General features: G+C 41.6%; 1 protein-coding gene across 6 annotated transcripts in view; it reads left to right on the top strand.

The window, feature by feature from the left end:
• Positions 1-21,603, top strand: part of srgap1a (SLIT-ROBO Rho GTPase activating protein 1a) — a 96,774-nt gene that overhangs the window by 1,227 nt on the left and 73,944 nt on the right. The window lies entirely within an intron of this gene.

Raw genomic sequence — 21,603 nt, 5'->3', positions numbered from 1 at the left:
TGTGTTTAGAGTCAGTGTGTTGCTCAGGGGCACTTCAAAAGAGCTGGTTGCTTGTGCTCTGGTCCTTTCTTTATTTATTTATTTTACTATTTTGTACCTTTTCTGTCTCCTGCTGAATGTCACAAGCCTCACTCTTATGTGTCCTGATTTGGCATGTGATTTAGAGGTGTGCAAGACACCTAACTTGTCTCCTCTGTCTCCTTCAAGCCCCCCCCCCATGCATGCAGAGCAGAGTTAGTTTATTCCCAGAAAGACCAGCACAGGAAAGAGGCTGCTCCAGGGTAACCATGGGGATTTGGCCCCCAGCCAACCAGCTCTGTTCCTCAGTGCAGTTAGCATGCTGAAATACCACCTATCCACGTCCCCCGATCTCAAATGCAAAGAAAAAGGGAAGGTTAGCGGGGCTCGGAGGGGGGGTAGAGTCGGGAAGGGACCGGTGCTGGTTGAGGAATTACAAGATTGCATGTGGTTGAGCAAAAGCTCTCATTTGCAAGGAATGTTCAGCACCCTTTCGTCTCCCTGTGAGGATGACTAAGGGCTTTCAGCCTATAATAGAGGATGATGCTCAGTCATAGGGGATGCTGAACAAGAGATGCCGAAGCCTCCCATTTGTCATGCAGAACCTAGTCGGGTAATAACAACTACCTGATGCTGCTGTGAATAGCTGTTGCTAGATAGAACCACAGGAGCCAGTAAATCAGAGTTAACGCGTATTGTTTTGTGGAAGATGCAGAATTAAATTGTGAGGGTGATGCACCGAGGCTTGTCATGCATTGTAAATATTCCTGTGAGGATTTTTTATTTTAATCCTCACTGGTAGTGTCTAGCTATTTGCATAATGTACTGTACTTGTTCTTTTTGCATTGCAAATAGCTTGTGAGTTGCTTTATTCCTTCTCATTCAAATTGATTTTTTTTGGACAAAGACATTTTTTAGCATTGATTGGCAACATATCCCACTCGTATACAAACTCTACTCACTGCACCATGGAGAGATATTATGCTACATATTTTCATTACCGGCGTGTTCAGACATACAGTATCATCTCTATAAAATGTTTATGTTTATGCTTTGTTGTCAAGCATAACAATGAGCGTCTTTAGAAGGTCAGATGACTCCTGCAAATGCAGACCCTGTTTGTTCTGGGAAAATAGCTGCCAGGCTTGTTATGATATAAGTAGTTAGAAGTGGAAGAAAATGCATTCAGTCAACATTAAGTATTCCGTTTTAGAGCAGCTCCCGATTTTGCAGCTGTGAAGCGTTTTATGAGTTAAGAGTTTGCAGTGATAATGAGTGGGATCACATCTGCAGTGTAGCTGTGATAGCCAGAGGCAGACTCTGGTGAACAGACATTGATTACTCAAGAAGTAGAACAACAAGCAGCCCAGAAAACAGCCGGAGCTGATGTTTGATCTTTTGGCCTGCATCCTCTCTGTCTCACAGTTAGAAAATGTGTGTTAATTCTGACATTATTTTGACAAATATCTGGCAGCCAGTTTTGGCTCCTCTTACGTAACCACTTTGATCTGTGGTGTGAAGCGCCCTGTCCCGACGATTTTGACAAATGACACTGTGGTTGTCCGCAGCCATGTAGTTATTCAGCAGTTTTACAAGTTTATGTCAACGATTCCCTTTTTTTTAAAAAAAATCATCATTTATATGTCCATACATTTTCATTATTTTTTTCATGACAGCAAAAGTGTGCAGAGTGCCATTGTTATTCAAAGCAGTCTATGTTAGGTATTTAATGTAGTTTTCTCTGGTGATTGTCTGAAAGCCTCATTATGATGGCTGACACTTCTCAGGCCCGACTTGTCATTCAGCTGACATTCACTTCTTAAGTACCTCCAAACAGCCTTTTTTTCACCCTCCCACAGATGAAATGAAAATGGATGTCATTTTGGCAGTTCAAGGAAATTATCCTTTTATTGAAAAGGCTCTGTAGCATGGGGGTTTAATTTTTGCTAATTGTTAAAATCGTCATCTACATCAAGACTCAGCTTGTTTTGGAAAAACAAAAACATTAAGAAGATTGGGTTAAGACAGTGGAATTTGGTTGCGCTTTATGGAGCGCATCAGTTGGAGTCAATTTAAGTCATTTAAGGGAAGGTTGTGGGTACACTGGTATTCTCTGAGGGACTCTGTTTCTGTGGACTGGTGGATCAGGGCGTAGCAACAGTGCCGTGTTTTCTCTTGGGCAAAGTGTTGGTTTGATGTGAGGCTGTGGCTTGCTGTTTGGAGCCTGGGGGTCGTGACTCTGATGGCAGGACCCCTTGAGCCTTTGTCAGGGGTCCTCTCCCAGATCATCATAAAGGCTGCCCCCCTTGACCTGCCTTCACTGCTGTTTGAAATCAGAGCCCTGCCCCTCTGCGTGCTCAAGGAGAGTGGTCCCCCCGTGTTTGTATGCAGGAGGATTAAAGGCAGGAAGCTGCTCTGAGAAGGTGTGGTCTTCTAATTAATAGGATTTGGCTTGTGGTTTAAAGTCATTAGTTTATTTACATTAGTAATAGTGGGAGTCAATGGTGTCCAGTTGCGTGGCAGAGGGTGTACATGTCGATCACTGCCTATTACATCATCCAGATGTTGCACATATGTGACATGTGGATCATGCACAGTCAAAACTGTAATTTTGCTTTAAATCGGTCTTTCGTGGTTTTTGTGAAATAAATCCAGCATGTCACCAGACTTAGGCATGTTGTGATGTGGAGAGAGTGGTGTGCTGAAAATGCCTCCTCAAATCGGTGTCCTCACATTTCTTGTGAAGGCACTCTATTTTTAATTTTGTAAAACAGTGAAAAAATCATATTTGATACGCTGGAAACAGCTTTTTTACTTGATGATTACAAGTAAATTGAACTTGTTATGAATGGATATCTGTTGATTAAAAAATAACTAACTAACGGCCAGTTGTATTAAGTGATGTCTGTAATGGTCTTTGCTTTGGGTACAATAAGTCCTTATTTATGAATAGATGCACTTTGAGAATAACTCTGAAATTAGAACAGCTGTCGGACTTTGCTGGTGTCCTTATGTCACCTTTCTTGATGAGTAAATATTGTCAGTTGTGAGTTCGGGAGCATGAGCGGATCTGAAGCCAGCTGTTATTTTAACCTGACCTTTGGTGATGGTCAAATTTTTAACACCATGCCAGAGCCACACAAAGTGCTTCGCTGTACACTTAAAATCATCCAAAAATCTGCTAAGAGAATAAGATACCTGGAGGTGAATGTCAATTTGGGAACCAATGCTATAGTGGGAACTGAAATTTTGCACGTGATATTGGACTACAGGAATACAAAAAGCTCCAATTTACCTGAACTTTCCTCCACTTTTTTTCTGTCTTCTCGTTCTGGCCTTTACTTCATCTAAATAGCTGTAACATATTATTTCATGTAGATGTTGCCATTTTTTGTCACTGAAACTTTGCGCAGAAGTTAAGTTGTAGCTATTACTCCACTGTTGATCTGAGTGGATCTGTGCTGCTGCGTCCTCAGTTTCTCAGAGGTGTTACTGTGGGGTTAAAGGTTGAAAGACTAATGGCATCTTAACGCTCCCTGGAGCACTTCTCCACAACATCACACACTTACCATCTGTTTTTACTACCCTTCCTTTTATAACTGCGTGTGTGTCTGTCGTGTGTTTCCACCCGGTGGTATGGCATGGGGTGTGGCACTGGTGTGTGTTGGTGCATGAGCGTGCATTTGCATGGGTGGGTGAGTGGTTATTGACAGCACCATCTGTGGTCACTCACCCTTTTTGCAGTTTTAATAAACTGTGCTGAGCACAAGAATGGCTTCACTTTCCCTGCTGTGCTTTTCATTGTAAAAGCATAAAGGCCACCCGGACATTACTGCAGCCCCCCACTGACCCCTCACCTCCCCCTTAAAAAAATACAAACGGACTCCAATCCATGCCCCTGCATCCCCTAACCAAACAAAAAGGCTTCAGTTCAAGTGGCACTGTTGCAAATGTAGACAAAACAAGAAATCTAGTGCATTGTCTCTAGTTATAACCCACACTGACTGAACTTCTAACAAAAAAAAGGATCAAATCAAACCCACTGTAGCATGACACAGACTGGGGCTGTTCTACCTGTGAATGAATCGTACAGAAATTGAGTACCGGTCTTTTGACTAAGCTGCTGCACATGCCATATTCGGCTGCTAGTACCTCCTCTCTGTTGGTGGTGTTGGGGCATACAGCGGGACTGCTGCCTGGTAATGAGCTGGATGAGATTCAGTGAGTAGCTGTACTGCATTAGCTAATAGGAGGTACAGGGTGTTAATGGAATTGGACCGTGCTGAGTGAAAGTAAAAGAGGGGAATTAAAATTGAAGGGGGAGAAGTGAAATGAAAGGGAGAGAAGACGGGGGATTTAAAGAGATTTTGGCAACTTTCTGGACAACTTTAATTCCTTTGAACCACTGCTGGGGCCCAGCAGATGGACAGACAGGAAGCCAGACAGACACAGTTTGACCATCAGGCCATGCTGCTGTCTGCCACCCAGTAGGGCTGGATTAAGGGGAAGGAGTTTGGGGGATGGGAAGGGATGGTATGAGGTCAGTGCAGGAATAAGTGAAGACAGAGGTCATAAGCTCTGACTTGGTTGACTTGTTTTAATCTGCATTTGAGTGTGTTCAGCCCATTCATTTGCTGAAAGTAAGCCGTTTATGTGTTTAGCGGTGGCAAAAGCTTTTTAAGATGAGTGCCAACATGCTATAAATGAAGTCTTTGCTGATTGTTGTTTCCTGCGTTCACTGAAACAATGTGACATCTGCCACTTTGGCTTCCTCTTTTCCATGTCAAAGCTTTGAACGACCACTACAATCTGTTCACAAGCTGGACCTTGCGCCTTGGTGCAGGTATCCCAGTCTTATCAACCCTCTGGGAACTGAAGCGGAGTCCCAAGTCTTCTATCTACTCCCACTGTTAATGCCTCACCATGCTCAAGATGGTACCTCAACTCTATATGGGACTACTCTGTGCTGCATTTGCTTTGGATTTATGGATAGGGAGTTCTCAAAAAGCTGAAATGCCTTTATTTTAATTTCTACTTGATCTAAACTAGTGAGTCATTAAGTCATCGGATGAACTACTGATGTGCTCAGAGAGGAGTGTCACAAGTGGATGTCACACTGCTTTTACTCCTGCTCCACTAATTTGATTAAGACCCACGTAAGACACTTCTCCGATGATTGCAACAGGCATGTGTTAACACTTTAATCAGGTTATCCTGCTCACATTAAGTTTGTAATTGTAGTAAACTCAACTAGATTAACAACTCTTACTTATCAGTCCTTTAAATTACTATTGGCATCTTGTACAGCATAATCTGAGTTCACGACATAAAGTGGATACAGAGTTTTGGCTTTGAAGAAGCAGTGGTGTCGCTGTATGGCCAGTAGTGGTGGATAATATAGCTAGTATTTTTACGGAAATGGCTAAACCTCAAATTTTTATATTTCTGTTTGCTCTTGGCAGATTACCAAATAACCCTCCAGATATTAAAGGTGCCCAGAGGAGTTTTCTTGTAAACAAGCAAAAAATATGTTTAAGTTTACTGTCACTAAGTAAAAAAAATTATTGATCATGTCTAAGGTCTAACATAAGTATTGAATGCTTTTTCTTTCACATAAAACAAAGGCTTTTTCGTACAATAATTCCAACTGTTATCAGATCCTGATAGTGAAACAAGTAATTTTGCGAGATTGTGATGCTCAAAAAAATGTATTTGCTGATGTACTGATGTCTCCTTCGTCATGACGGCATCACGTGAATGTGTAATTAGACTGTTTTTCCACTTTAAAAAATGGCTTCAAAGCCTGGTGCACTTTCTGGGGCCACGATTCATTTTCATCAGCTAGCATTTTTTTTCTTCACTGCCTTTTGCTCCTTTCACACTACAGTTAGCACGTGCAAGCAGGTTTTTCAAACATGGGTAAACCCACTATGCTATAGGCTGCTTTCCCAGTTCCAGCAGAGCAGAGCTGTGTACACGGCGCTGCAGCAGACGAATATGTCTTTCTGTGTGTAGGTGAGTTGTTTTGGTGTATCTGTTTGACATCATGGGCGGACCGAAAAATAGGTAAACAGTAGATAGCAGAATGGATAGAGGTCTGTGTATAATTTATGGTGGTTACTTCTCTTTATATATCTCTGAAGTGCGTTCACCCAGGTGTTGTGTTCCCATCAATGCCGTTCTGAGCCTGAGGCGAGAAATACCTGTGACTGCAGAGTCATTTGATCGGATGTTAATGCAGATTGTACGCTTTCCCACTGCATTAAGAAAACAGATGTTAGAGGTTGTTAGCCATGCTTTTGTGCAGTGGGAATGAGGCTTTTGTATCGCTGAATATCTTAGCACATAGCTGTCATCTGTAGATCAGTAGAATAGTGTGAATCTCATTTGAGGGAATTTGTATTGCATTGCCCATGTGTATGAGTAAGATAAAAACAACGGGGATCCATAGAGAAACAGCTCGATAGTGTTACCAAAGGGGGAACACTCAGATTGGGACCTTCAGTCCAACTATCAACACTAGACTACAGTTGCTGAGTAATGATTGTGGAAAGCCTTGTTTGAAGCCCTCTTTAACTTTTACCATAATCTGGATATCAGCAGTTACTTATTTATGTGCATGCAACTCAGGTATAGAATACATTATATAAGAGAAACTACAGTTTATTACTGGCAGCTGCATTATAGTCTCATATCTAATAGGAGAGATGGCCAAACTAAGAAAATAAAACTTGTAATAAGCATATGTTTTCTTCAAAGAAATGGCCTCATTTCATTGCCACACTGAGGGCTTTTCCCCTTTGTTCCACTTTTTTGTCGGAAATGAGACAAGGTTCTGTGTAATATTTTGACTTCATTAGAGCAGTGAGACATAAACAATCCAAACCTCAAAGTGATAAGAAATGGCTTACATAGAAAATACAAGATGTACGGTCTCTTAGTAACAACTAAAGTGCTATTTTCACCTTATCTGATCCCAGGCATTTACTTGTGTCTGTATATCTCTCTACATTTGACTGCCTTCAGCTGGCATGCTTCCCAGCTTTCCCGAAATAATGCAGTTCAAAACAATCAAATGTTTGGAAGGAATGACAACTAAGCAGCTTTTATTGTGCAGACAAGTCAAGCCTTGTCTGCGTTCGTCAAATGACTAGTCATATTTCCTACACCTGACAAAGATGAGCCAAAATTACATTGGTGACTTGCTATGTTATAGAAAAACACATATTCTTATAGCATTCTAGCTATATGTTTAAATAATTATGTAGTAAAAATGTACACTTTTTGCATTAATAGCTTGCAATTTTGTCAGATTCATCAGTGTTTTAGTAACAAGTGTGCACACTGAAGGAATACCCCCCCAAAAAAGCAGTTTCTTGTCAGTATTACTTTGTGGCTAATTTTGAAACAAAGTTATGAGAACAAGTAAGACCAAATCATTCCCTGATTTCAGCAGTCTAACTTCTTATATGTGTTTTTTATATCCTTCGGGACTTTATCTCCACACAAGCTGCCTTGACAGGACGACCTTACGTCCAGGCAGCAATGTATAACCTCCAACATGCTTCTTTCAGTTTAACATTACCACAATTTCTTGCAAACTACATCTAATTTTGAAACACTACTCAGTATGTATACATGCACAGTTGAGTTGAGGTACAGTTAGCTTGATCAGGCCATGTAGTTGGACGACTGTCATTGTCCTAGTATGTAAGCACTGGGGGAGAATCAGTTTATTGATGTTCGTATATCCAACTCTGCCATGGATGGAGATAATATCCAGGTAATTGCTATAGACCAAATCACAATTACAACTGTTTATTTAGCATGAAATAACTTTGGGGCAGAAAATCGCTGCGTCACATAAATAAAATCAAATGGCACTGAGCAAACTCTGCCTTCATTGATTAGTTTTAAGCAGCCTAAAATATGGCCACTGAAAAACATCAACATCAGTTTAAGTATAAACTATATCTTGAATATTTTCACTGTTTCACCTTGCTGCAATGCCCCATTCCCACTGCAGAAAAAACGCCCGCTAACATCTGGCTTTTTAATGTAATGGGAATGCGTACGATCTGCATTTGTGGCTAAAATATGTTTTGCTGCAGCTCCGTCCGCAGCAGTACACCACTTAGCTTCTGTGCTGGTGTTGTGGGACTGTACTTAATTTGTCAGAGGAGGGGGGTCGCTGGGGTGTGACTTTTTTGTTTGAAATAAATACAAAATACTACCATATGAAGTTGTAATTTCCTTACCTAAGCTGACATTAAAAACACAAGTACCTTCTAATTGCGTAATTTAAAAAAAATGCATTATCCGTTTTGCACCAGCCCTTCCCCTCTTATAAATAACGAACAGTCCCTATCCCTAATCACAGAGGGAGGCCAGTTCCTCTGAGGTGTATACATGATGGAGCAGCTCGACTTTCAGTTGCATTATCTAGGTGCATTAGTCCGACTTTAAGAAATTCGATTGTAAATAAGTAACTAAGTCCAATTTTAGTCAGGCTAAGACAATAATTCAACTTTTTCTAACATCATGTAAACGCACTGACTGTAAATTCATTTCTGACCTCAATGTTCATACAAATACAAAAAAACACTCAAAGACTACAAGGTGAGGAGACAAATGCAATTTACATGAAGTGTAAAGTTTCACACCTCTCCCCCCCCCCCCCGTTGTAAACCCTGTTTCCCATCCACCCATAACACTGATGAACAGAAGTTTAATTTACTGATCACGCGACGCCTCCTCGTCCCCTCCCCCATTTTTTCCTTTATTCTACCTTGACCTCATGACCCAAGGGAAGCAGGCTTTGGGCTGGCTGCCCTCCCGATCAATAGGCAGAGACCACCCCTTGAGGCACGGCTGCCATGTTGGGCTGCTGCCCCGGGAAGAAGTTTGAGGGGGAAATATGTGTTATAAAAAGAAGCGGTCAATGAAATGTCAACTAAAGGCTTCATTCCCTTTGTGTATGCAAGCATGATTGATTATAAGCCGAGAAGCCAACCCTGTCTTTTATTTGAAAATATAATGCTGCGGACGTCCCAAAATGTCTACACCGTCTCATGTGGTAACTTCTCCCTCTGTCTCTGGTTCCCGCATTGCACTCGATCTGTTTTTAGTAGTGCTGAGAAGAGTTGGAAAGAGTTTCTCATGGTCTCAGCTCTTAGCTTATCAGCCTTACTATAAAGGCTCATTGTAGGTTGCAGCAGGAGGAGGCCCGAGCCGAGTGTGCAGCCGCGGCTGGTGTCAGAGCAGCCCCCAGGCAGGTCTTGTGAGCTCTGGCCTGAACTCTCCTCCACCCTCCCCTGAGATGGAAACTGGAGCCATAGCTGCGGTTCCTGCCACGGATATGTGGGGGTGCTTGGAAAAAAAAAAAAAGAGTAGCCATTTACGGATAAAGATCTGTCAGCCATGTTCCTCCACTGCTCATTGTGTCCCACTGCCAGCGGTCACACATGGAGAAAGTTTTAGTTCTCCTTTGGCTGGGTCATGTCCCGTTTCACTCGGTTAGTTCAGGGAGTTTCTTCACAGCTAACGACTCAAGTTAAACTAAAATACACTAAAGGTGAGAGATGAAGATGCGTATTTACATTTTTTTAAAAAATTGTTTGAAGGAGTTGTGAAACTTCTATATTCCCTGAAAACTCTCCGAGCTGAAACGTTGGTCAGCTATTTCTAAAAATAGCACAGTTATTTCATTGTCATGAGAGCCCATGTCCCGCGGTTATTATGCAATAGATGAAATAGCGTTCTTTGTATCTCCCTCTGGCACGTGGTTTACAGTCAGATGAAAGAAAGAAATCCAACTGAGTCATCAACTATTTCCAGCTCACTTACACATGCATACGCACAGCAGACTGATTCATATTGGAAGATGATAAGTAAAAAGATACTCACACACAACTCATCTGGTTTTCAGTTTCTATCTATGTCCCCTCGCTCACCCTCTGCTGGTGGAACTTCTGTCCAGGACAACTTGACCGTCTGGTCATCAAACCGCTGACCTCCGCTCCCTGACCTGAATCCGTGGACCAACGCTGTTTAATTAGAAGGGTGTGCCTGTCATGCTAATAGCAGGGATCAGGGATGCCAGTTGGCCGTTCAGACGAATAATTTATGAATTTACAATCCAGTGTTTTGCAGTTAGAGCTTTATGCTTTTATATGCAACATAACTGGCAAACCTGCTCCTGAAAATTATAGCTCCTGTTTGACCAAACTGTCCCAGGAAATCTGGAGCCTCAGGAACTAAACAAGACATTTAATCCCCCTTTGTGCGTTCCTGTTTGTGTTTCCACGGCATCTTCAGGACCGTGAAGGTTAGGCAAATTAGCCTGATAACACATCAAAAATGCTGTTATCTGCGTTTAATGTGGCACAACTCTGATGTTTGTATTAATGAAATAAACGGATGCTTAAGTTTGATGAAACAACCAGCGAATAAAGTTTTGTGCCATTTGTTTAGGAGATCAACTCTTCACCATTCATGCATGCTCTCATCTCTTCCACAACGCTCTTTTTTTTTGTTCCTACAGGGTCACAATGCTGACAACATAACATTAAAGTCCGGGTAAATTGAATTCAGAGATTTGTGTCAAAACACATTTTAAATGTTGGAAACTGATTGTTGAAAACATGTTACAAAGACCCTTTACTATATAGTATTAGTGGAGATAGATGACTGACTTTTTTCACCATTTTCTTGTTTTAAGATTATTTTGGTGGGCCTAAAACCATAGCTCGATGATGCACTGGAGCTATACTCAGCATAACCCCGCCCCTGACAGTGTAGCAGTATAAGAACAAAAAGCATAGTCCCGCGATTGGGCGTGGCCTCCGCTCCTCCAGCGGACCCGCCCCCAGCATTTCAGATCAGACAATACTGTGCATTTTTTCATGATTTTGAGACCTTCTTTTACATTTTTTTTTATTGGTAATTCGAATTTGGTCAGGTGTTTAATCCCACATCTTTCTGTGATGTGACAAACTCAGAACACATTATAATTATCACTTTACCCAGATTTTAAAGTTAGCATCATTCGTCATTACAGGTCTGTCCCTTGTTCTAGTTCAGTATTACGCAAACCAAAATCTAGTTCCCGGTTACTTAAATTATGTAAAGTTCTTAAGTTTCTTATGGTTTCTTTGGTGGCCATTCATGTTTTTCCAGAGTTGAGTGAGAAACAGGTCCTTGGCATAACAAATAAAGATTGTGTTACCACATTTCCATCTGCTCATTTTTATCATGTCGATATGAAGAAATCCGGTGAAGTAGCCGACCTGGCAGAACATGGTAGCGCAGCAAGTAGCTGCAACTTGAGTTCTTGGAAATCCTAGTCGTGTCATTTCTTTTTCCGGTGGATTTTTTTTAAGGTTAAGTTGAAGTGGAGCACATTGCTCTCTGCGAGAACTCCCTGTAGACTTTGGACAGCCCATTTTATCATAGTTTAATAGGAGTGGCATGAGCTGCAAAGCAAAGTTAGTTTTTTGGATCAGACTTGTCTTGAAATAGAACGAGCATGACACTGTCCTGGTCTGCCCCTTTTCTCATAACCCTAAGTAGAGCAAAGCCTATCTGACACAAATGATCATAAAGAAAATAATATGGAGGACACTTTTTATCTCCTCCTTAATTATAGATTGTGATGTGCTCTCGGAGCAGGATGACAGAAATTGCTGAAGCACCATTATATCGCGGGAAATAAGATTGTTTAGAACAATTTAAAAAATGTTGGCACAGTGTGTCTGTGTGTGTGTGTTTGTGTGTGTGTCTGTGCTCAGTCAGCTGCCCAGTGTGGACACAGACACTGTGGGCATGCCTCATACATCTTACTTTTTAATCAGGCAGTGTGGAGGAAGCTACCATCTCCACTGGGGTCCTGTGATTTGTCCTGGTTAATGGCGTGTCACGGGTGTGATGCATGGCAACCTGGCTGGATGTGTGGCACATGCATGACTGGACTGTGGTCTCTCCCTCACACACACACACACACACACACACACACACAGCCTCTATCTCCCGGCTCTGTGGGGGACAGAAAAGAGAAAGCCCCAGTCTTGCTCACTATAGTGTAGAGAAACAAAGAGCAGTGAAAGCTGATCTGTCTGTTCTTTTCTTCTTCCTCCCTCTTTGTCCCTCGCTCTCTCGCTCTGAGCAGCTGCCCTAAGGTCGATGACGTTCTCTGGCCGTGCTCGGCTCAGATCTTGTGCGGTAAAACATTGGGTGGATCTGTGTGGCGTTGCCCCCTGCAGGCAAAACTGGCATCCGATTTCACCTGTCCAGTCTTGCCTAGTTTGTGTTCACACTGGGACGGTGACAAAAGCTTTTAATGAGATATTGTGGCGGAGATTTTTTTCAGTGTAAGACGTGTCATCTCAGCGCCTGAGAGCCTGCTGACTCTCAGAATCAGCCAGTGGTACTTTAAAAAGTGGAAGAGGATTGGCAGTTAAAGTCTCCCTGAGGGTAGGTCGGAGGAGATAACAGCACCTAACTCTCTGTCACTTCCTCCATGTTGCTTCCACTGTAATTATCTGGAAATGAGGTCTTTGTGAAGCTCTTCATTCTGTGTGTGTGTGTGTGTGTGTGTGTGTGTGTGTGTGTGTGTGTGTGTGTATTGGAGCAGGTCATGTTAGCCTGTCTTGGCCTCCTGCGCCCTGTGACGAAGGGGGCTGTGTGTATGTGTGTGTGTGGAGGGGGTGTCATTGTGGACTTCCTCATTCTCCACGGCTTGGCTTTCACCAGAGATGCTTTGTGAGAAATCAGTCTCTGCCGGCTGAGACTGGGACTGTGACAAGGAGACTGATTGGGCCTCGGGCTTCAGTGCGGGATGTCGTGAGGGAGCTCAGTCTGAAACCGGAGCGAGGGGAAAGATTAGGATGAGATTTGAGCTACAGCTACATCTTTTTCAGCAATGCTGGTTACAGAGAAAAGAACTATGAATTATCAAACTACACACATTACAAGGGTCAGTAATTGTATGTGGTTTTGTATATTTCGTCATTTACTCAGGCCAGGTTGGAAAACAGAAAGCAGTTTTGGAAGTAATGATAGTAGCTCTTACAATAGCTCTTTTTACACAGAGGTCACACTATTGACCTGGAGTGTCAATCATTTTACAGGTGTTTGGTTGCAAGAATGAACCTGATTTGACCTGATAATGCTAGTATCCAGTAATCCAGTAATTTTGGAGACATCACACTAAAATCCAGTGGGTGCTGAGATATTTTAGTGAGGAGTGGTGAACCGACTTGTGTTGCCATCTTTAGCCATGCTGCCTGTACAGCTAAAAATGTAGGATTTGGACTTGAATTAATGCAGTGCTTGTTCACAGGGAAGTTGTGAGCACAAATTTTAAGTGTCAGGGAAACAACTAACCTTCATTTTTATCAAATGTTAGTACAACTGAGAGTTCCTCTTGAGAATCTTGCTCTGTTGCCCGTGTGCAGTCCTCAGTCTGACAGAAGCATGTAATTATCCTGCCTGCTTCTGCTCCCCCTCTTCTCAAGACTCCTTTGTCAGGTGGGGATCTCTAAGGTTGATCCGAAGATTTGAGAAGAGGAATGTGAAGCAAATATTTATTCGTACCACCAAACTCTACTGCACTGCGGTGAGCTGTCTCGATCAAGGCAGCCTCATTATTATGCCCTCGCAGTGCAGCTTTGGCCTTACAGATGTTGTTGCATCATATTGAGAGCAAAAAAAAAAAAAAAAAAAACCTTCAGATCCTCCAGTACAGAATTAAATTCCCTCTTTCTTTTAAAGTTTGCTTTGAGCTGTCAGTTTGGTTAGTCGCAGCTCATGAAACATGGGGTTCTTCTTAATATTATGTTCGATTCTGGGAACGTTTGAAACTTGCATGATAATAAAATGGTAATGATTGTAGGCTTTAGATGGTCCCCCTTTCCCGGGCTCTGATGTTTCGTTCACAGCCCTTAAACAGCCATTAAAAATGCACATGTGCATATTTGGTTGAAACTCTGGAGTGTATCATATCAGCATAATTATATCTCTTTGATTTTAGATTATGCTTTTGCTTTGAAGTTTGGCTCTTGGCAAAATTTCCGCAGCATTTTTCTGTGGCTGTAAAAGACCCTCCACAAATGTCTGTGTTGGTGGAAGATACTACTAAATATGCTACGTTTTTATTCGTTTTGTCATTGTTTGGCTTTTTTTTAGGCAACATCGACATTGCTAATTAAAGTGCCTTCAAAGAAAAAAAATCTGTTAATTTTGTTGTGAACCAGTGTTATGTATCCATTTGTCCATGGTATCATTATTCAGATCTGTTAATCAGATTTGGCTTTGTGCACGAGTTGATTCGCTGCCAGGGGAGTCCTTTCCTCTTCTGTATGTGAAATGATTCTTAAACCCTCGGCTCTTAGGCAAAGCCCCCACCACTATCCTCCACCTGCCCTTAATTCTCTACCCTCAATCTTCAATCCCAGCTTTAGCTCACCCAACCATGCACCTCATTACTCTAACCCCCCAACCTGCCCCTCTTAACCTCAGCCCCTGTGCCCTCAATCCCCACACCGGTCACCAGCCACACCGAAGGCTAAATACATACTGCTGCTCTTCTTCTGACATTCAGACCAAGTTCAAGCACCACCGGACCGGGTCATAGAGGTCATATGTGAGGCTCTTTAGTCTGTGATCAGGCCTGGTTTAGCTTGGATGGAGCAGCTGGTCAGGTCTGACACTTGAAGGTGTTCTGAAAGTCAAAACGTTTTCTCTGTGGACACCTGAAGATGGTTTAATGCCTAAAATGCTGCAAATATAAACCTCCCCATTGGAAATGAACAAGGGCACATGCCAAAGTGTCCCTCACTGCATTTGTGGGTTTTAGTTTGACAGTAACGAACTGTGCTGCTCCAACTCTGAGGTTCAATCTCTTAGCCCACTGGTGTCAAAATGTATCGTATCTTGTGGGAAATAAAACAAGTGTATTTTAGCATAGGATAGCGAAATGGGGGATTGTATAAACTTTTGCACATTTGCAGGATTTTTTGTCCATTTTGTATATATGGGTGGGTGATATATCTATAATACTCTATAAAGCGGTCTGTTTCATGTAAAACTAAAGATAGTTTTTGGGGTCCTTCTGTTGTAAAATGTTGTAGTGTTTCTTTAAATAGCATTTTAGGTGTATACATACCATGTAAGGGTAGGACATATGGTGTGTATGATTATAACTTTATAGGTGCATGTGTGTACGTAGATATACGTATGTAGTGTAATATTTAAATATATATATTCTTTTTTTATCATGTAAAATTATATAAAGATATAGTTTTTATTTTTTGTTGAAAATGTTGCATTAATTCCATTAAGGTCATGAACCCCAACCTTATATACACAATGACTATATCGTTGACATCAAGTATAAATTGTCACATGATTTTTTTAAGCCACCAGCATGAGACTTTCTTTGAACTTTCGGTTCTCTTGCCCTGACCGGTTCACTGATTTTGAAAGAAAAACAAAAGAGTCACAAACATGATATGTCACATACGTCTCTGCCCGACTTTATTAAAGTGGTCTTAAATTTGATTTATTAGAACAGTATTTTATTTACGCTTATTATTACATGAGCTGCTTTATTTAATGTTATTGTAACTGTAGTTTTGTATTTTAAAAGTGTATAGTAGTGTAGAAGAGATCTCCAAATATCGAGATAGGTATTATGAATCGCAATATCGCCTATAAATATCGCAATATGAAATCATTATACAAATATGATAATGAAATCACATTGCGCAGTATATTTTTAATCAAACAGAGGTGTAGTGTTATAACCAAACATACCAAAAAATGATAGAGAAAACTAAACAGAGAAAGTAGGAGGCAGACTTGATCTGACTCAGGCGGCTCCAGTTCTCCTCTTCTCCTCATGGGACGGCAGCTGTCCAGATACGTCAGGTGTGTGATCTGCCTTCACTCTGATCCTCACATCCCACCGAGCTGAAGTCATCGTCTGTGCACAGAGATGACCGCATCACTCTCAACTTAGGTAACCTCACTGGGAACAAATGTCGAAATAGTTTTCAGTTTAGTGATTCAGCCAGTTAAGCTCTGTTGTTGTAACTGACATTATTAATTGCATTCAGCAGGAGTTAGATGTGACATTTAACTACACCCAGGAAACAGAGGGCTGGGTGCTCTGACGCTGAGTGTGTGATTCACTGTGAACATTAGCAGGCAGACGGACTCTAACCTTGAGGCACTGTTGAGATTTAATTAGCTAAATTTTGACACATCTGTAAATGCTCTCAGTGTACTAGCACTGCTATTGCAGTTTGATTTATTATCATCTCAAAGCAACATTTATTCTCGCTCAGACGTCTCAAACAATCAGAGTTCAATGAAGACTGTATATTTTAGCACAGTTGAAAGACAACTCTTATATCACTCTGTCCTTCCTGCCAGAGATCAGACTCCACATTCCCCAAAGTGAATATGTTTACATGAGGCTGAAGCCGTCTCCAAGAGTGGATTATTTCAGCTGTCACAACGTTGAGCACCAGGTGGGAAAGATGAGCTGTTTTTCCTCAGAAGAGTTTGGGGGAAGTTTCTGCGTTTTGTACAATGTTTTCAGCCCATCCGCACCACAGAGAAGTTTAGAATAGGAAGGTAAATACGTCTCATTAAGGCTGGAGTGAATTTTTCCCTGTCCCTGTTGCCAGTCATAGCTCAACCAGAACTGGTAGCTGGATAAAACGCCCTTCATGGTCTGTAAAATAAAGTTGCAAGTTTAACAATTTACTTAATTTTGGCTCAGTTGACGTTACTGTCCTACATCAAAAATGTACTCTTATTAGCAAGTATGTGTTTGTGAACTTCTTTCGTGACCTGCAAATCCTTCATCAAATGTCCCATCATTAATTCCTACAGAAAGAATGAAGAGATGACAGATGGGAGTGTACAGACAGATACGAAGACAGACAAACGAGTCAGACGCACAAAACAAACATAAATACATCCTATTAACACTCACAGGGCTACAACACAAGACCGCTGTGTGCTACTTAGATTCTAATTTAAAGGCGTTACCCTCGAAATCAGTACTGGCTGTGTGTAGACACAGTGGGGGTTTTTAAAGAATTTTTCGAAAAGGCTGAATGTTTGTGTGTGTGTGTGTGTGTGTGTGTGTGTGTGTGTGTGTGTGTGTGTGTGTTGTGGTGTGTGTGTGTGTGTGTGTGTGTGGGTGTGTGTGTGTGTGTGTGTGTGTGTGTGTGTGTGTGTGTGTGTGTGTGTGTGTGTGTACATAGAGCATGCAAGATAGGACAAACTTTCAGCTTTGCTTTGTCTCAGCCAGCTGCTTTTTTGCAGATAAGATGTTTCATCCGTCTGTTTTGACCTTGAAAGTCACGTCCTCTCTTTAAACTTGTCCCATGAAGATCTGAGTAGGAAGCTGGAGCTGATTACAACCTTTGAAAGTCGTCTTCATGTGAACCGTCTTTGTGTTTTTTTTTCGAATGACTTTTTTTTTTGAAAATGTATGGCTTAAATGGACATTTTTTTCTAAAACTTTAGTTAGAAATGGAAGATGAGCACGACGAGGAATAGAGGGACAAGAAAGTCTACTAAAGCAACCCTCAGATTTTTAGATTAGCTAGAAGAGAGCAACAGATGGAGGCTTTTGTGTACAGCTGAAAAAAGAGCCCATTGTTTGTCATGGAGTGAACATTGTCGTGTGCTGTCCTGCTAACTTTCTGTTGAACTCTTTTCCCACCAATGAAAAAATCTTCATAGTGTATTTGCATTGACTTAATTTTTGGTGCACTGGTTGTTAGGGTCTGTGCACCATCCTGGAGCAACTGTAGATTATTTTAGCCAGTTTATTTAAAATATTATATTGAAGAAGTCACCTTAGAGTTAGTCTCACTGTGATGTTCTTAATCAGTAAAAAATATACATCATGCAGCTCAACAAATGTGCAACACAGTTCCTTTTTGTTTAACAGTTTAGTCGATCCCTCAGCCCTTACAAACCTTTCTCAACTTATAACTGGTCCCGTGCCATTCCTGCCTCCTCTCCCCCTCCCTCCTCAGTGGGCTTGCAGCACATATCCTTGCCTCTGGAATTACAGGCTGGTTTTGAATAGTAGGGTTGTTCCTCCTCAGTCTTGCAGCTCCACTGCTGGCTTAACCCTATCAAAGGCCCAGAAACCACACATCCTGCGAGGTGCTGTTTTTTGTGGCGGGTCGAGGGGAGGGGCGCAGCGAGGGGTGGTCAGTAACGAGAAGGAAAACACATGAGCGGAGCATGATGTTGTTTTTGCTGTTTAGTGGATACAGTACAAATCACGAAGGAATGGCTGATGTTTCCCATGTGGGCCTGTGCTCCGAATTCAGGGTATTTGTACTCCCCTCTGATGTCGGCTCTAATGTACTCCGCTGTGCAAGTTTGAGGTCGGCTGTCGCTCTTTCCGTCTCTGGCACACACGTGCTGGCTCGCAGTTTGCTGTCCAGAAGGTGACATCAATCACTGACCCAACCACAGAAAGAAATGTGTAGGACTCAAACAACATATCAGTGGAGGTAAATCTTTTCCCTCCCTACTGTAGGAAAATAACCGCATGCACAATGATTTACTCATTCATTTGACTGTTGTGGGCTTATGACCTTTTGGAAGAAATATACTCCATATATTTTTTGTCAGGAACTGTCCTATATAAAGTTACAGTGTGGACTTATTCAGATGTGTCCTTTTTTAATGAGCCAGCCAAGCTGCGTAGCTGTCTTTCTCTTAGCCTGTCCATCCACCACTTTGGACCAGACTGAAGTTATGAACATGTATTGCTGTATTTGCTCGTCATTGTTGAAGTATCCTTGTTCAAGATACTGAATCCCAAATTTCTTCTGATGGCTGTTCCATCAGTGTGTGTGATCATGTGAGTGTTTCAAAAACTGAGAAGCAGGTGGTACCTCGTACTGTAGCTTTGGCCACCAGTGTGTGTGTATGAATGTGTGTGTGAATGAGTTAATGTAACTTGTAATGTAAAATTACTTCATATATACTATACTTCAGGTCCATTTATCCAACTTCTACAGGTGGGATTGGCATCAAATTTGGAACGGACATTTGTGGCTCCAAAACAATGTAATCTTATGACAAAAGTTATTCCTCTGCCTTTAGCTTTAGAACAACCACGTGGTCGACTAATTAATGCAGCCACTCAGAAGTCACGTATGTCCGGTAACTTATGTGGACGGATATTAAAGGGATATTGTGGAATTTAAGTACTAACCAGGAACCACTGGGAAATGCTGTTTTTATCTGAATGACTCCAGTCTAAAGCCGACTGTGACTGCAGGACAAACCTCAATTAAAACTCAAACCATGAGAAGCTCACTTGTTGTTTGCTGTTTTGTGTTGTTTGTGTTTCTGTTTGTGTTCTTAAAGCCCAGGTTTGAACCTGCTCCTGCATTAACATACTTTTTGAAGTTCAGAGCCTCCCTTAATCTACTGATCTTTTCTTAGTCATTAAAAGACAGATTAAGCTAATCACGGGCCAGTCTTCTGCTGGTATTTGTTTTCATTAAGTCGAAAGATGAAATATTTGAGCATGAGAAGGAGAATGAAAAATAGCCCGCAGGTATGTTTCCCCTTTCTCTGCTGCTGTAATATGTAGAATTCATTTTAAGAGAGCTGTCCGCTACCCCTGAAGAGTCAGAGGGGGCACATCAAGTCATGTGTTTATGGAGATGGAACGTGTAATAAGGGGGACTGCGAGGCTTTAACAGAGATCACTATTAGACAGGAACCAGTTTCTCTAAGCTCCTGAGCCAGCAGGCTGTTTTAACCCGGATATTATCAAGCTCAGAAATACTGTAGATTATCCATCTCTTGTATCATCATTTGCTTTTTTGTGCTATATCAAAGAGATATGAGATGTATCAGCTGCATGAGACTCAGACAAAACACTGGAGGAAGCTCCTTGGCTTGGAATAATGGGATGCAGTTTTCTCTGGGTCAAAGTTCATAGAAAGTTGAATGCAACTCAACCACACACTCTGCCGTATCCAGTAATTGTTGTCCAGTGTGTGGCAACAAAAAGCAAAGCTTGTCACTTCAAATTAAGAGGTTACTTAAATTTGAGTTACGGAGTGCATTCCTTTTTCTTTTTTTTTGGTTGTATGTTGGCCGGGTGGTCCTGCTTTGTCAGTGACACCTTAGCTGTAGCTGTGTACAGTCATCTCCTCTCACCCCTATACTTTCCGCTGGCCCGTCGGTGCCACAGTGTCCCGACTGTGGGAACACGTCGTCAACCCAGGCTGGCAGCAGCTCCAGCTGGCTCTGGGCCATGGATCATGGTGTCCCTGCCCAGCTCTGGTGTCTCCACGCTACTGTGTGGGAAGACAGACAAAAGAACTGACCATTTAAAATAGAGGTATGCATACCATGAAGGAGGGCAGATGTACAAACACACTGGGGGACAGAGAGACAGACAGACAGATGGCAGCTATGTAGATCGTCTGGATAGAGGCAGACACGTGGGGTGTCAGCATGTTTGCAGGTAGACAGGATTACAGTGTGAAGACACACATACAATCAGGGATGTGTCAGAGCAGCAACATATTCACATTTGGTCTATTTTAGTGATAAAGTTTTATATTAAAGTACAAAAATTATGTTCTACAAGTAATTATTATTTTGCTGCTGTTAATGTTTTGTCAGTGACAGCAATCATACTTAAAGGTAAACTTGTATTTTTTTCAACCTGGACCCTATTATCCCAAGTTTTTGTATTTAAGTGGCTAATGGAGACAAAAATGTTTGAAATTACCCCACTGTTGAAGGAGACTGCTGTAGCCACACCGGCAAATCAGGCTGCAATGTAAATCCTACGGGCAGTTGTGCACCCTCAATTTACGTCAGTTAAATGTGTTTTTGCCACCTACAGGAAAAGGTTTTTCCTTAGCTTTCACTGGTCTGTTTTTTATTCTGACCAAGTTTTACTTAAGGAGAGGTCTCGTTCAGAAATCACAAAGAGAGAAGAGTTGTGTTCAGCTACAGGAAGCATATCCTAGTGTTATTTAAAAGATTTTCAATGTCGTGGCTGAATATTTAGATGAGTTCAAAAAGTTTGCAAGACTTCTCCGTGAGCAACACGTGGAGGTAAAAACATTTGATTCATCTGTAGGGTCCTTTGTGAAATAATGTCAAACTTCTAATGACAGCATGTCAGTGGGAAAAACAAGCACTTTTAATGGACGTGCATGGTGCAATTGCCAGTACGGATTATATTGCGGCCTGTTTCACCGTTACAGTTGCTCTTTCTCAACACTCGACCAATTTTATAAAAAGTTTTCATTATTAGTGACCTAGAAAAAAAAACGAAAAAATATGGCCCAGTTAATAAAATACTGGAGTTACCCTTTAAGCAACATTCTTAATTATATGACAATGAGGTTATTGATGTCTTAGTTTTTCAACAAAAAATACTTAAACACTTTGATGATAGATTTATCATGTAACAGATATCGATTTAGTTTATATGAATGATACGCTAAGATTAAGGTAGTTATTTACGCATGAAACATTTAGATTAGCTCATTATCTGGAGAATAAAAA

The sequence above is a fragment of the Plectropomus leopardus genome, chromosome 11 (genome assembly GCF_008729295.1).
Source record: "Plectropomus leopardus isolate mb chromosome 11, YSFRI_Pleo_2.0, whole genome shotgun sequence".
NCBI classification, from domain to species: domain Eukaryota; kingdom Metazoa; phylum Chordata; class Actinopteri; order Perciformes; family Serranidae; genus Plectropomus; species Plectropomus leopardus.
Note: the sequence above shows the minus strand (reverse complement) of the source record. Positions and strands in the feature narration are given on the sequence as shown.